General features: G+C 35.9%; 1 long non-coding RNA gene across 1 annotated transcript in view; it reads left to right on the forward strand.

The window, feature by feature from the left end:
* Positions 1 to 1891: 1891 nt before the first annotated feature.
* Positions 1892 to 13707, forward strand: part of LOC103809180 — a 40649-nt gene continuing 28833 nt past the window's right edge. The window contains exon 1 of the long non-coding RNA XR_624794.1: positions 1892 to 2077. This is a non-coding gene — a long non-coding RNA (uncharacterized LOC103809180). The remainder of the gene's footprint in view (positions 2078 to 13707) is intronic.

The following is a 13707-nucleotide window of genomic DNA, read 5'->3' on the forward strand; positions in this document are numbered from 1 at the left end:
GTTCTAGACCAGATTCTTACATGTGGATGTAGTATCTAACACTTTGAGTTTGATTCCTCTTGTTTCAGAGAAAATGTTTTTCACTTAGTTGTTTCCTGGTATTGACAAGGAATTAAGGGAGGAGCTCTGTTTGTGACTTAAGGAGAATGATTGTATGTCCAAGCCATGATATTACCTTTAGGTGTGCCATCATATCAATATAGTAGGTGACGAATGTCTTCAGATGTTTGGAATGCATATTTGCAAATCATGTTTCATATGTCACATCTGCAGCTTACAGGCCAAAAGTGTCAACAGGAGAATATTTTTCTATTCTGCTGCTTCATCTATAGCACAATGCTCATGGGTCTGAGAAGTGATGAAGTATTTTTGTCTTTACACTCATCTTGGTGAAGGACCACTCTCCCAATCAGATGCAGAATGTTCAAGGATGTCTGCTTCTTATTACCACAGCTTTGTGTCACTTCATGCTGCTAAAGGCTTTAGAGTTTGAGCATCAGGAATGGCCTGTTTCTGACTTCATAGAGGCTCCTGCAGAGTCTCTATTGCTAGCATTGTCTTGCCTATGTTAGGTCATAGAGCTGCATGCATTTTCTTCTGGATCCAGATAGGAGATGCACTGTCTTGTGACTGCTTCTGAGAGTTACTTGGAAGATTCTGATTTGCTGATCTACAGAACTACTCAGTGTCTGCATGTCTTAACATTTTCAGTCCCTGATCATTTTGGTAAAGACTGCTGTTTTTCCTGGGCCAAGGGATTTTATGAGCAGCTTTAGCAGCTTTCCCCCATTTAAGGTTCTGATTCCCAATGGAACATTAATGTACTATTGGTTTGGGTTTTTTAAGTGGTTTTAAGCATGTCTTTTAAATCTTCTAATGGATGAGATTCCCCAGAATGAGAATGAGTTAATACATACATGGAATCATAGAATGGTTAGGGTTGGATGGGACCTTAAAGCTTATCTAGTTCCAACCCCCCTGCCATGCAGGACATTAGAGAAAATAGGTCCTAAATAGCACAAGAAGTACATTTTAGTGATGGAGCAGGAGGTGATTTTGGCAAGAACAATAATGTTATAAACATGCTGCAGGAAATGGCTCTAAAATTAAGGAGTATTAAAGAACCTTTATAGTTTTTCTTGAATGTAGCAAATCAATCTGTTGCATTATTTCATGTAATAGTGTGTATATTAGGAAGAAAATTACTGACTTCGCTATAATTTTTGTGAAGCATTCTTGTTGATGATGGATTATAATGTCTCAAGAATTTATTTCTGAACAGAGTGTCCTTTCCTTTGCACTACCCAATGCCTGTCCCCTCCTATTTCTTCTCCCAATTAAAAGGTAAAAGGCATTGGAAAATTGTAGAATCATTTAATGAGCTCTATGTCAGTGAAATATGGAATATGGTATGGGCCTCTTTGTATTTTGGTATGTGAATATTGCCTGTATGGTGTTTGGGTCACTGGACATATCTTGTTTAGCAATTCACTCTAAACTTTGTAAGTAAAAAAAATTTGGAAAATTCAATTTTTGAACAGATGTTTTCTGTGTTTTCAATAACTGCACAGTTTTGAGTAGATCTGAGTTTGGTGGGAGCACATGGAATTGCTTTTGTTAAATATTTTAAAGCCAAGAGATAATTAGATTTAAATATATGATTTTTCCTGTCATGATTTGGAGGGAGATAGAAAGTTAAATCATGTAACAAGTCGTATTTAGGGTTCATTTCAGCAAAAGTAAAATCAACTCTTACAAGAAGAAATCTAATAGGCACACAGTTCCAACCTTAGAAACTAACATCTTAGTTTGATATTCTAAGTTTCAAAATTGTTATTTTTCTGCACCGAAGTAATGATTTTCCTTTGTTTTTCTGTAAATATTTTATGCAGGTCCAAGCGAGCTCACGTCCCACTAACAGAATGCATTTTCGAGCTTCCTAATTTGACAGTTCAAGCAACTAGAGCTCAAACCCTTCTGCTTCAAACTATTTATCAGAGCTGGTGTCATCCTGTTGGAAATGTCAGTTCTGTGGTGGTAAATGAAGCTTTGCTGAATGAGGTTTTCCAAACTTCAGGTAAATGTGTGATGCTTTTGGTTAAGTATTTATTGTGGTACAGAGCACTGGTAGTGAATGTGCATACAACTATATCCTTTAAATCCAGGTTTTTACTCATAGCAGTTAACAGACAGAATGTTTTTTGTGTGTATATGGGTATTTATAGCTTATGCTTAAAATCCAGGATGTAAGCTAAGCCACCCAGCTTCACTCCTTGGCACCAATTTCTGGATGCATTTAATTTTCTCATACAGGATAAATTTTCCATGCTTCCCTCATCTGAAACATCCACCCCTGCTACCTTATATGGTGCAATGTTGTAACTTAGGATCATTCAGAGGTGAAGCTGGATTGTTAAGGGTTTTATTAATCAACGGCATACATTGAATTTTTTGAAAGTGCTACACATGTTTCTCATCCAGTTTCATAAATAAATGTTGCTTAACTTCTGAAGCTGCTGAAGATATACAAGTCTCAGTGGTGATGGCATAAATAATGAAATTCGTTACCTATCATCCTTTTGCAAAACACCCATGGATTTTGGTAATAGATGGTGCATTTTGACCACTTTATAGAGGAAAGCAGAGTCTTCAAATAGATAAAGGTCATCCAGGAAATGAATTTTTTTAAAAAAATATTTTTTTATTTCTGTGCAGGCTACAATAATTTATAGCTGTTATTGTTTATCAGCTGTGAATAACTGAGATATTTTTTTTCATCTCCATCATTACCACTCTTGGAGAATGCATTTAGAATGATTCAGATGTAAAAAATCATGACTTGAAGCAGAATAATAGATTAGACTACAGGAAGTCTTTCAGTCCTGTTTTGCTCAGTCCTATTTTTCTTTTTCACTCCTGTGGTTTACTCAGAGTAAGTCTGTGTTGATCTACCTATTTTTGGGTAACCCTTGGAATCACTGTTTTAAGTGCTTAGTTTTTCGTTCTTTCACGAAAGTCACTTATTCTCTTAATTCCTCCATTGTGTGTGGGTCACCTCAGGATGAGGTTGTGAGGTTTTATTTTCAAGTCCTGGTACTTCTGAAGGTAACAGATTTTCAATACACATCTTGGAGAAATATGAAAACAGTCATTTGATCACTTCAGATGGTCTTAGGATTTAACAGTTTCAAACTAACCTGTTCCATCATTTAATGCTTCAGTACATCAGTGCATCAGTTAAATGAACTGTGATACAGCTCTGCTAACAATATCTCTGCAGTATAGAAATCTGGAGCACACATTTTGAGTATTCAAAATAAAGTAAATGAACAGTGTAGTACATTTGTTTTGGTCTTCTCTTGTTCATGGCTTTACGCTTGACCTGGTAAATTTTATACTTCTGTAGTTGTACTTCACATTAAGTAGATGAAGGTAGCTTTGCGTTCAAGGCTATGAAATGATTGCTGTCTAAATTATCTCCTAATTTTTGGCTTGGTTCATAGTGTAAACCAACTGTGTTTTGTTGGAATACTGTTGTGTAAAATCTAGTATCATGCCTTGTTGAAAGTAATCCTTGTACTCAGTGGGAGCTTTCACATACAGTAACAGGTATGCATGTAAGCTTCTGGGACAAACCCAATTCTATTTGCACAGGGAAGTTGCAATTTTAGCTTTTCTTTTGTCTTTTTATTTCTCCCCCTCCCTTTTTTTTCCAGTAAAGTATCTCTGAGGATAATGTGGTCCATAAGGAACTTGTCAGTAAACACTGATACTCTTTTACTATCATTCAGCTTAGTTTCCCAACATAAAGCCACCACTGATGAATGTTTCTTGGGAGTCCTTGATTTGAGTTCCTGCTTGCCATTGCATGCCCCTGTGCTCCTCAGAGGTTGTGCAGATTGGCCTTAGATGGCTCACGTGGTGGGCCTGGCAGTAGACTGGCAAGGTGTTTGTGCTCCCTCTCCTGCCATTATCTCTGAGAATCTTTGTGGGTGTACAAGTGAACTTTTATGTATAACCTAACATCTCATGGAAGTAACAGCTTTTTTGTCGATGATACTGTGTTTTCCATCTGAGCACAACGTGTTTTTAGCTACACACAGTAGTATTTCAAGAAAATAGCTTTCCATGCTCATGGTGTTGCGGATTGTTTCTTTGATCAATTTAGTACAAATAATGCAAGTATGAACACATTTAGTTTTAATTTCTTTTCGAGCTGTTTACTTTTGTTCCTTGTCTTTTTCTATTTTGATGAAGTTAGTGTTCCTGCTGCCAAAATTAACAATATGCTTAAAGATTCCCTTACCTCCACTTTATTTCTAAGAGAATCTCTTGAAATTAATTGCTTTCATTCTGCTGTTACACAGAATCATAAATGGTGTTTCATGAATACAGTTGCCCCAATTATCTTCTATTTTTGTTTGTTTTCAAACTTCTAAAAGCCCTCTTTTTAACTAATTAGAAATGTAGCAGGACAAATGGCTATGTATCTATCTACATTTTTATTCCCCCATTTAAAATAAGGCAATAAAATTGCATTATTCTTAAAAAAAAAAGAGGAGGAGGGGGGAAGAGGCTTATGTAGTTTGTCTTGATAGTTTTTTGGTGTACTGTTATCTACAGGTTTCCAGCAAATCTGCCTGCTACAGGCTGGATCACAGGATTTTACACATTCTTGATACACAATGCAACACCATGCTGTTTTTTTTTTTTTGTCCTCTGTGAATGAAATATGCCCTCCTATAGAAATGGTCTTCATCTGAAAAAAGTTAGTTACCCACCCAGATCTGTACTGCCCATTTTGAAACATACTGAAACTTGAAATTTTTCTTCTCTAGATAACTACTCACACATAGCCAGACTCAAATGTGTTTGCCATTTGTTTACATATGCAGGTGAGATAGATGTAGGCTATGTCTGTACTGTCACTCTTTGTGTGTGATTGAAGAGCATTGTTGGGCTGATCTCCTTAGGTCTTTATTGGGGCTTTGTGCCAGGTGCTTTTGAGAGTGATGTTCTTCCTTAACATATTGATTCAGTATTACTTGAACTCAAAACTGATACCACAAGTCTTTGTATCCTCTCAGAAAGAACCTTTTTGGCAGGTATTGTAGTCCTTAGTTGTATACTTTTTTCCAACACAGCCATCTCTTCCAGTTTTGAAACTGTATCACTGAAAGTGTGCTTACAATATGGGCCAAGATGTTCTGTAAGAAACAGCAAGGACAAGCAGGTAGAAAGAGTTAATGTAGAAAAGCAGTAAAAGTTAGGGAAGCCAAAATTTAGTGAGAAGACATGAGTTTCAGGAGGAGGTGAGAACCTGAGAGAAGACCATGCTGTGGAGAGGCTCACAAGGTAGAAGTGCTTCTTTGGGATCCTGTCTTTTGGATAACTGCTGAAAGACCTTCTGTGGGTCTAGTTTAAAAAGGGAGCTCTGCACAAACATATGAACAGAATTTATAGCTAGTGTCTGGGATTCTGTCCTACAGTTTGACCTGGAGTAGAAATGTTTTCTGCTCCAGAACTACTTTTGAAACTAAATTGGGCTGAAGTTGTTCTAGGGATTCAGAGCAAGCTCTCCAAGTTCTATCCTCTGCTAATTGCAAGCTGTCTAAAAAAAAGATTTTTCAAGTCTCAAAACCAAGTTGTGTGTGTTTGGTTTCTATCAAATACAAAGGAACTTAAAGGAAGTGCCTGTACTACTTAAAACTTGCATTTGTCGTACATGTTAGTAAGGTCTGTTAAGATCTTAAAACTTCCAGTAAAAAGATGTGCACTGTACTGTGACTAGCTGATTGATTTCAGAACTTGGGGAGGACAGATAAAATGAGTATATCAAGAAAGATGTATGGGTTTTGTACTATGTATTTTTCATAAAAATGTTTAAATATTGCATTGTTCTTAGACTGAGACTTTAAGTCTGCTAAGAGCAGGTTTTTAATTATAGCTGATATGGAATTTAATATGGGATTTTTTGAAAGCACTCAGCTCTCTTCATTGCAGTGTCACCTTTTGTAATCCATGGTTTTAAATGCCTACTTGGCAAAGGTTCTGGTCAAATGTGGACTGGTATTTTTAGGGTTCTGAGAAGCCAAGACAATTAAAAAACTTGAGATAATATAAACAATGAAATGTCTTAGTTGAATGAATAGGCTTTACCATTAAAGTACAAGATTGATGCATGCTGCCTAAAATAGTTGTACAAGAACAAAAAGAAAATTTAAAATAGATGGGAATACAAGTGACAAAATGTAACATAAGAAATGGATAAGGAAAACAGCTGCAAACAGCTTTTTGCTCTTTTTCATGGGTCAAGAAAAAGGCATTGCTAACTTTTTCATAATGCATTACATCTAAAATAGAAAAATAGAACAAAAGGAGTCTTCAATCCACATAGAACTCCTTGGAAATCTGTGTTTTGGTTTTATTTTATAATCCTTTTGGTATACAAGCACACCCATGTGTTACATGTCAGTTCAATAACATATTAGTTCATATGCTTGCACATGCTTCTGAAACATCCCAAGTTTGCATTTTGTTCACTGTAAATGTCATTATTAGAATTGTCATTATGCAGTTTTTTATAAACAAAAATAAGTGTATAAAATACCAAAATGTTAGAAAAAGGTTGCCAGTTAGGATATTTCAAAAGCTGACCATGATTAATCCTGGACAGTAATTTCACTGGGTATTTTTTCCATTATTTGTTAGTAAGTACCCGAAGCACTCAGTTTCTAACCATTTCAGCCTGCCAAGAAAATACATACACAGTCACACATGGCTTTAGTTTACTCTGGAAAACTGGAACTTGCTACCACTTTTTCCTTGTCCTATTCAGGTAGTTCATTATTTTGTTGACAGTTCGGTTCCATTAATCTGGTATTTTTGGGAAAATTGCTTGCAGACCTTACATTTCTCTATTGAAGGTGATCAAATAGGCATTTGAATCCCTCATGTAAATGATGTCTTAAAGTTAAAATAAAATCTACTTTCCAGAAAGTAACTGTAAAACTATTTTATGCAAGATTTCATGTGGGATACCTTAATGGTTGAATAATAAATTTTACCTCATAAAAATGAAATTCAATAATACAGTAGCTTTCTCAGCGCAGTAGCATCTGGTTGAATCTCATGAGAGCCAATATTTTCCAACTCATTAGGATCATGTCGTTCTGTATGTCGTCAACATTGACTTAGCCAAGCTACCTTTACTTACATAACCGCCAAACTATTAAATAGGTCTCTTGTGGAGTGAAGTCAAATATTCCTCTTATTTTGCTTTTGCCTTGGAAGAAGAGAAGAAAACGTACATACTGTAACATTTAAACATCTGGTCTAAACCACATCAGGGTAACACTGAGGAAAGTAACAGGATTCAGTATTCTTCCCAGGTGTACATATAAAAAAAGGGTTGTGGAGCTGCTGCATAGTTCTTTTAACCACTTAGGAAAAAGACTGAAATAAGTGACTTGTCTTTCTAATACCCCTGTTTTTAAAACTACTTTTTTCCTCTTGCCTACTCCCCTGCCACCATACTCCAAAATACAAAACCCAGCAGAAGCTCAACGTCTCAAAGTTTAGTGGTAATGCAGGTTGTTCAGCTCTAATCACTTCCTTGCAACATGTTGGCATTTAATCTTTGTTTGTTCCACATAATGTGGCCAATTTTGCCATTCATTTTGAGGGGTATGACTTGAGCTTTCTGTCTAAAATCAAAGTATAAGTGTGTATTCTCTTAAATAATTGCTTGGGACTGGCAGGACACAATTGTATGAAACTTGCACAGTATAAATAGTTTACTGTCTTGCTTGGATGATTACCCACATGTGTCTTCATCCTTCATGTAGGCTCAGAAAGCAGTGTGTAAATAATATTATTTTTATACATTATACATTTCTGTTGAAATCTGGTAGATTATCAACTTTAACTTCAGATGGAAACATGGTGTAGATAAGCAACTTAAGCACAATTTGTTCTTTAGCTTAATCATTTAAGATCAATATAGTTGTGTGTAAGCTTTTATTTCCTTTTATTGTGAATATTTTGAGTGATATTCTTAAGTCACGAACAGACTTGCACTGAAGAGGAAATAGGTGGGAGATTTTATAATTTTAATATGTAATCAGTGGAGTTTATCTTGTTGAGTATCTTCTTAATAAATCCTCTGCCAGAAGCAATGATTTGTAGTGGCCTGAAATGAGGAACAAACAGGCAAAGTGTGCATGAAACCCAGTAACTATGATTGCCTTTTCATTTTTTCTGGTTAATTAATATGCACAAACAAGCTTTGAAATTGAAAAATGCAGTATTCTGATGATAGAATGGTGTTATGCATACTTGATGCATTCATGTAAGCTTAACTTTGATTTGTAATGTTGTGCTAAAGAGTCTAATATACTTAAAGATTCACTTGAGACTTTTAAAATGTCTGTTTTGGTGAAAGTGAATGTCTACATACTGTCAACAGCACAGTGGAAGAGAAGAAAAAAAGATAAAAATAAGTTGTGAAAGGAACACATGCATGTGTGAAATCTACAGATGTACATGTGTATAGGTTTCTTAAGTTGAATTGTTTCAGAATCACAGGAGTGCTCAGTTCAGTGTATGTTGAAATTAACAGTAAACTCCTGTTGAGTATGTTGGTGGGCTAGCCAAACCAAGACATCTAAGCTCGGAGCTATAAATAGTGCCCTTATACCAGAGTTTATTTGCACAAATAGCAATGGAAGCTGTGACTGAGAGCACCTGTTTTGTTTGTTCAGCTGGTAGTTTTACATTATTTCTTGTTCTATTAAGAAAGGTGTGCTTGGACAGAAGGGAGGTATTTCCTATTTGCCTTGTTCTACCTGCAAGGTACTGCATCGACGAGAAGACTGGGAAGAACATAAGTCATCAATCTGGTGCATTATAGGAAGTGGGAATTTCTGAGCAGTGCTCAGAGCACACAAAAAAAGAAAGCTGCAGAGATAACAGGAGGAAAGATTCTTTTCTGGGGGAGGACCCATAGAAGTTGTCAAATTTAGAGTGAACCAGGAAGCCACCAGTGGTTGCTGATGTAAGAGTAAATGATGAATGAGAAGGCCATGGCATTTATTTGACGTCTGTGTATTTTAAGAAGGTGTGTGCAGGAGTCCTGCAGCAGTAGGATTGATGCCAGTCACACTACTGTCTGCCATAGAGTGCTTTTCTGAAGAGCAAAAGGAATCTGTTTCTTTACACCTGGTGAAAAATAATAAAGTTGTCAGATAATTTGAGTTGGAAGTGACTGCATAACGTCTCTAGCTCAATCTTCTGCTAAAATCACAGCCAGTTATGGGATCGGACCAAGTTTCTTAAGGCTTTACCACTCAGGCCTTGAAAATCTCCAAGGGTAAGGACTGCCTTACCTCTCTGTGCAATCTGTACCACTGCTTGATTGTGCTCATGGCAAGAAAGCTTTCCCTCCTATCTGGGCAGAACCTTTCTTATTTCAATATCTTACCATTGTCTTTCATCCTGCTGCTGTGCATCTCTGGTAAGAGCCTTCACCACAACATTGTCGTACTTACGGGAAGCGCCAAGTGTGCTACTGCTGGTTTTGACCTTACTACACATTAAATAGAAACTATAACCGAGGAGTCCTAACTCAATGATGGTGATTCATTTCCTGTTCTAATTTTCATGCCAACTAGGTTTAACCAGTGTTGATACTATCAGTGTATACAAACTTGGTGACACTATTGTCTGAGTAGTAAGTACACTAATGTATGACATCAATTCATTCCAGCTCAGACCATCACTCTGCTAGTTTGACAGTTGAGGAAATTCCAGAAGTCAGTATCTCTCCTTTCCCCCTTCAGATTAAAGAATCCTATTTTGTAGGATATTAGATCAGTTTATATGGTGAGATTTCCTGAGAGGAAAATGAAAATGCATACAGATGCTACTACACAAAGAAATGATTGGTAGTTTATGTCCACTAATGATATAATGTTTTCTGCTTATGTTTTCAGTGGATGTTTTTTATTGTATTTACGTATTTTTGTGTTTATTGAAACAACTTGAATCACTTGAAAAGAAATTGAAACACCTTATAGCATATCTTCTTCCTTGTTACTCAGAATGAGAAATTTGGCAGTTTGGAAAGTAAAAGGCTGGTTAGCGGGTTTAATCTTGATGAAGCTAGAAATATCAAAAAGAAAATTTTTAGTAGAATACATTAAGGGATGTGAATGAAATGAGAAAATATTAAAGATAGAATTGAAAAAGTCTCTGTGAGGAGCTTCATGTAGTAAAAATGTGTTTATTGTAGTAGTAACCTTTACTTAATGAAAAAAATGAAAGGCATAATCAGAAGTAGATAGGTTTAAGAATAAGCAACTATTAAACATTGTAGAAGCATGTTTTCTGTTTGCAGATATGTGATACTGAAGGCTGACCTTGAGCAGTGAATTTCTTACATGTGTGGTCTTGATCAAATAGAAGTTGCACTAAGTGGGAATAGTGGGACAGATTCCAAGTATTGGAGTGCTGCTTAAAACTTATTATGACAGTGTCTGCAATACTAATAGTTCAAAAGTACTAGGATGCTGTGAAATTCCTTTTATGTAATGAACTCCAGGGAATGATATGGAAAACTGCTTTCCATTTGTGAGGGCATTTTGGTTCTTGTGGCAAGCTAAGGTGATAAATACCAAGGGTATTCTTGCCATAGAAAGATACCAGAGCACTATGCAGTGCACTAGTAATTGTTAGTCTGATGGCCCACATATATATTTTTGTATTAAACCAGGCTTTTAAAAGAGCTGCATACATTATGATTATTTTAAACCTAGAGATTATAGATCCAAATCCTATTTTATAATTGCTTGGATATTCAAGGAAAATACTTTCTTCTCCAAGAATATGTCTTGTGGGAGAATTGTTAAGCTGTTAAAAGTGCAGGCTATATGAGGAGTAATTATTGTGTTCCTTGCAGTAAAGAAGAATGTTTTTCCTACATGTCTAGTCTACTTGATGGTCATAGACTATAATTAATGCAGGGTACAAGTAATAAGGTAATGGTAAGGACAGAAAGTGTATTTTTACTGGAAAATACTGAGCTACAATTATAACAGCTCTTTGCCCATTATTTTTTTTAGTTAGTATTATGTCTCTAAAGATGAGTAGTTCTTTTGGAGAAAAATTCTACCAATGCTGGAAATATACAGCAACATAAAAAAGGTAGTATCGATACAGCAGGCACTCGTAGTGAAACATTAGATTCTTAGGAAACTATAATCAACAGGAAAATTCTTATATCAACATTTTACAATTTTGATTTTGCTATCGGAGAGTAATTATTAAGGAGGTAATGTAGAATGGGATGTGTTCTGTTAGTGTTATTTAACAGTATCCAGTGAATTCGCCTTGTGTTTATATGAAGTGTAATAGGAAAATGAAATAAGGCACAAGCAGATATAACTCCTTTGATCTTGCTTTGAAGTGTTGTACTACTGTAGGCAAGTATTCCTTACTTTGTAATATTGTAGGTTTTTTTCATTATTAGAGATACATATCACACTATGCAATATGGTAATTAAGGAGTGGATTCTAAGGAGATGTCAGAGTTCTATGTATAATCACAGCTCCTGAATTTTGGGAGCTTTGTCTTATGCTAAATAAGAGCTCCTACATCTGCTTAACATCCTCCAGAACAGACTTTGTAACCAGGGCTGCTGTCAATTCAGAGAAAGTAGTCAGAGCTATTTCCAGAAACACCTTTCTTTCAGTTGGAGATCATCTAAATAAGCACAGTCCTTAGTCTGAGCTTAGTTTCTTTCTTTTATGATTATATTATAAGGCAGGTATTGATAAAGATGCCAGGGTGGTTTTTTTTTTTCCCCTTGGGATAGCATGATAAATAAATCCTGATATTACACTATCTTATGCTGATATCTTCTGTCTTTACACCTTAGCTTTGTTGCCACATCTCACTCAAGATCTTTTCAGCCTTTTACTGTTTTTATGGCACGTCCTGTGATAGTCCACGCTTTTCTTTGTTTCCATCTTTTTCTTTTCTCCTTTTGATTTGTATCTTTTTTCTTCTTTAATAAACAGCAGGGGAGCTGATCAGTTAGGTATAGATGGGTAAAATTGTCTCTTGCATGGTTGCTTTGTTTGTCCTCCTTAAAGATGTGTTTTCTGAACAGGAATTTATGACAACCATTTTTCCTCCTTTCAGTTATTGCTGGACTTGGGGAGGGAACTAGAAAATACAGAAATGAAGAAAAATGTATATTGAGGGTAGTGTTAAAGAAATGTTTTAAATCTTGACTGATGGAAATGGTATTTGAAACTATTCCAGTAATGATGCAAATGTTCCAGTTTTAGGACATGGACTTGTTTGTTGGTTGTTATTTTTATTTTTTTTCAGCCTGCTGATGGAAGAAGAAAAGCTTACTTGCTCTAATGGGTCTGGTCTTGTTGAGAAGCTACGTTTAGTTCTTCAAATGAATTGTCACTATAGTGGGATTGTATTGTAGTCTCTGTCTGTAGTTTGAGAGAAGTAAGTGCTGGATGATTTAGAGCATGATGCAAGAATTGCAGCATTATAAAAATTACCAATCTTTGCACCTTTGCCAAGGCCTTGAGTTCCCTTATGATATAGAGTGCTTACCTAGATTGTGTGATGTCCCACAGCTGGATACAGCACTTCTGTTTTGTCACTTGCTTTATTCTTGTATTTGTTAGCATTTTTCATTCCCCTATATGTAATCTCAGATTTGTGATGTAGCTAAATCATCTTAAAACAGGTATTTTAGTATTTGGAATTACTGGAGAAAAGTTTCTAAGTAATAACAGTTAAAAATTATAGTAAATGCGTCACTTACTTTACTACAAGCCAAGAAGACCAAGAAGAGTTTTAAAACTGACTTAGAGCTGTCCCAACTCACTGTTCTACGAAGTCAAGGAGTTAATGAGATTTCCATTTTCATATATCTTCTATAGTATTTTTCTTGTTTTACTGTCTTCTCAAATAAAATGTTTTCTGAAAAATCCTTCTTTGCTATCTCAGTATCAGCCTATCTGGTGTCATCTTAGTGGATTGTACCCAGAAGTTATCTAGTGTCTTTTAGTTTCAGTTTGGATAGCAAAAATACAACCTCCAAATGTGGTTGTACCTGGTGGTTTGATAGCTGGGTCCATTTAGCTTTCTGGCTTTGTGTGTTCTGGTATTTTGGCTGTTGAACGTGTGTATTAAATTCTGTTGCTCCCCTTTAACATATATACCAATGTGTCATTTCAGAAATCCAGACATCATTTAAATTTTGAGTTGCCGAATTACTTTTTTCTGAGTGCCTTCAGATTTGTTACCACTGTGAAGAATAAGTCAGCCATCCATCTACAGCCAGTTCAGCAAAAAGGGGGAGTTAAATAAAAGCCTGGTTTAGTTGTTTGCTTGGAAAAGGACAAGATTTTAAACTTCTGCACTTTCAAAGGATGACTAGAGCTAGGAATAAAATGGGTGTTTTGTCAGAGACACTTGGGATATCACAAGGGTCTGTTGTGATTTGTGATCAGAGGTGAATCCATTTTTACCCAGTAGAATGGAGGAGCGGCAGCCCTGCTTGCCAGAAGGGAACAAAGCCCCCTCTCCCCCTCCACCCAAAATGTACCAAAGCAAAAGGTTAAAAAATTTTTTTTCGATGGTGGTGTGTTTTTTTTTGTTTGGTTGATTTTTTTTTT

Source organism: Acanthisitta chloris, unplaced genomic scaffold (assembly GCF_000695815.1).
Source record: "Acanthisitta chloris isolate BGI_N310 unplaced genomic scaffold, ASM69581v1 scaffold11209, whole genome shotgun sequence".
Taxonomy (NCBI): domain Eukaryota; kingdom Metazoa; phylum Chordata; class Aves; order Passeriformes; family Acanthisittidae; genus Acanthisitta; species Acanthisitta chloris.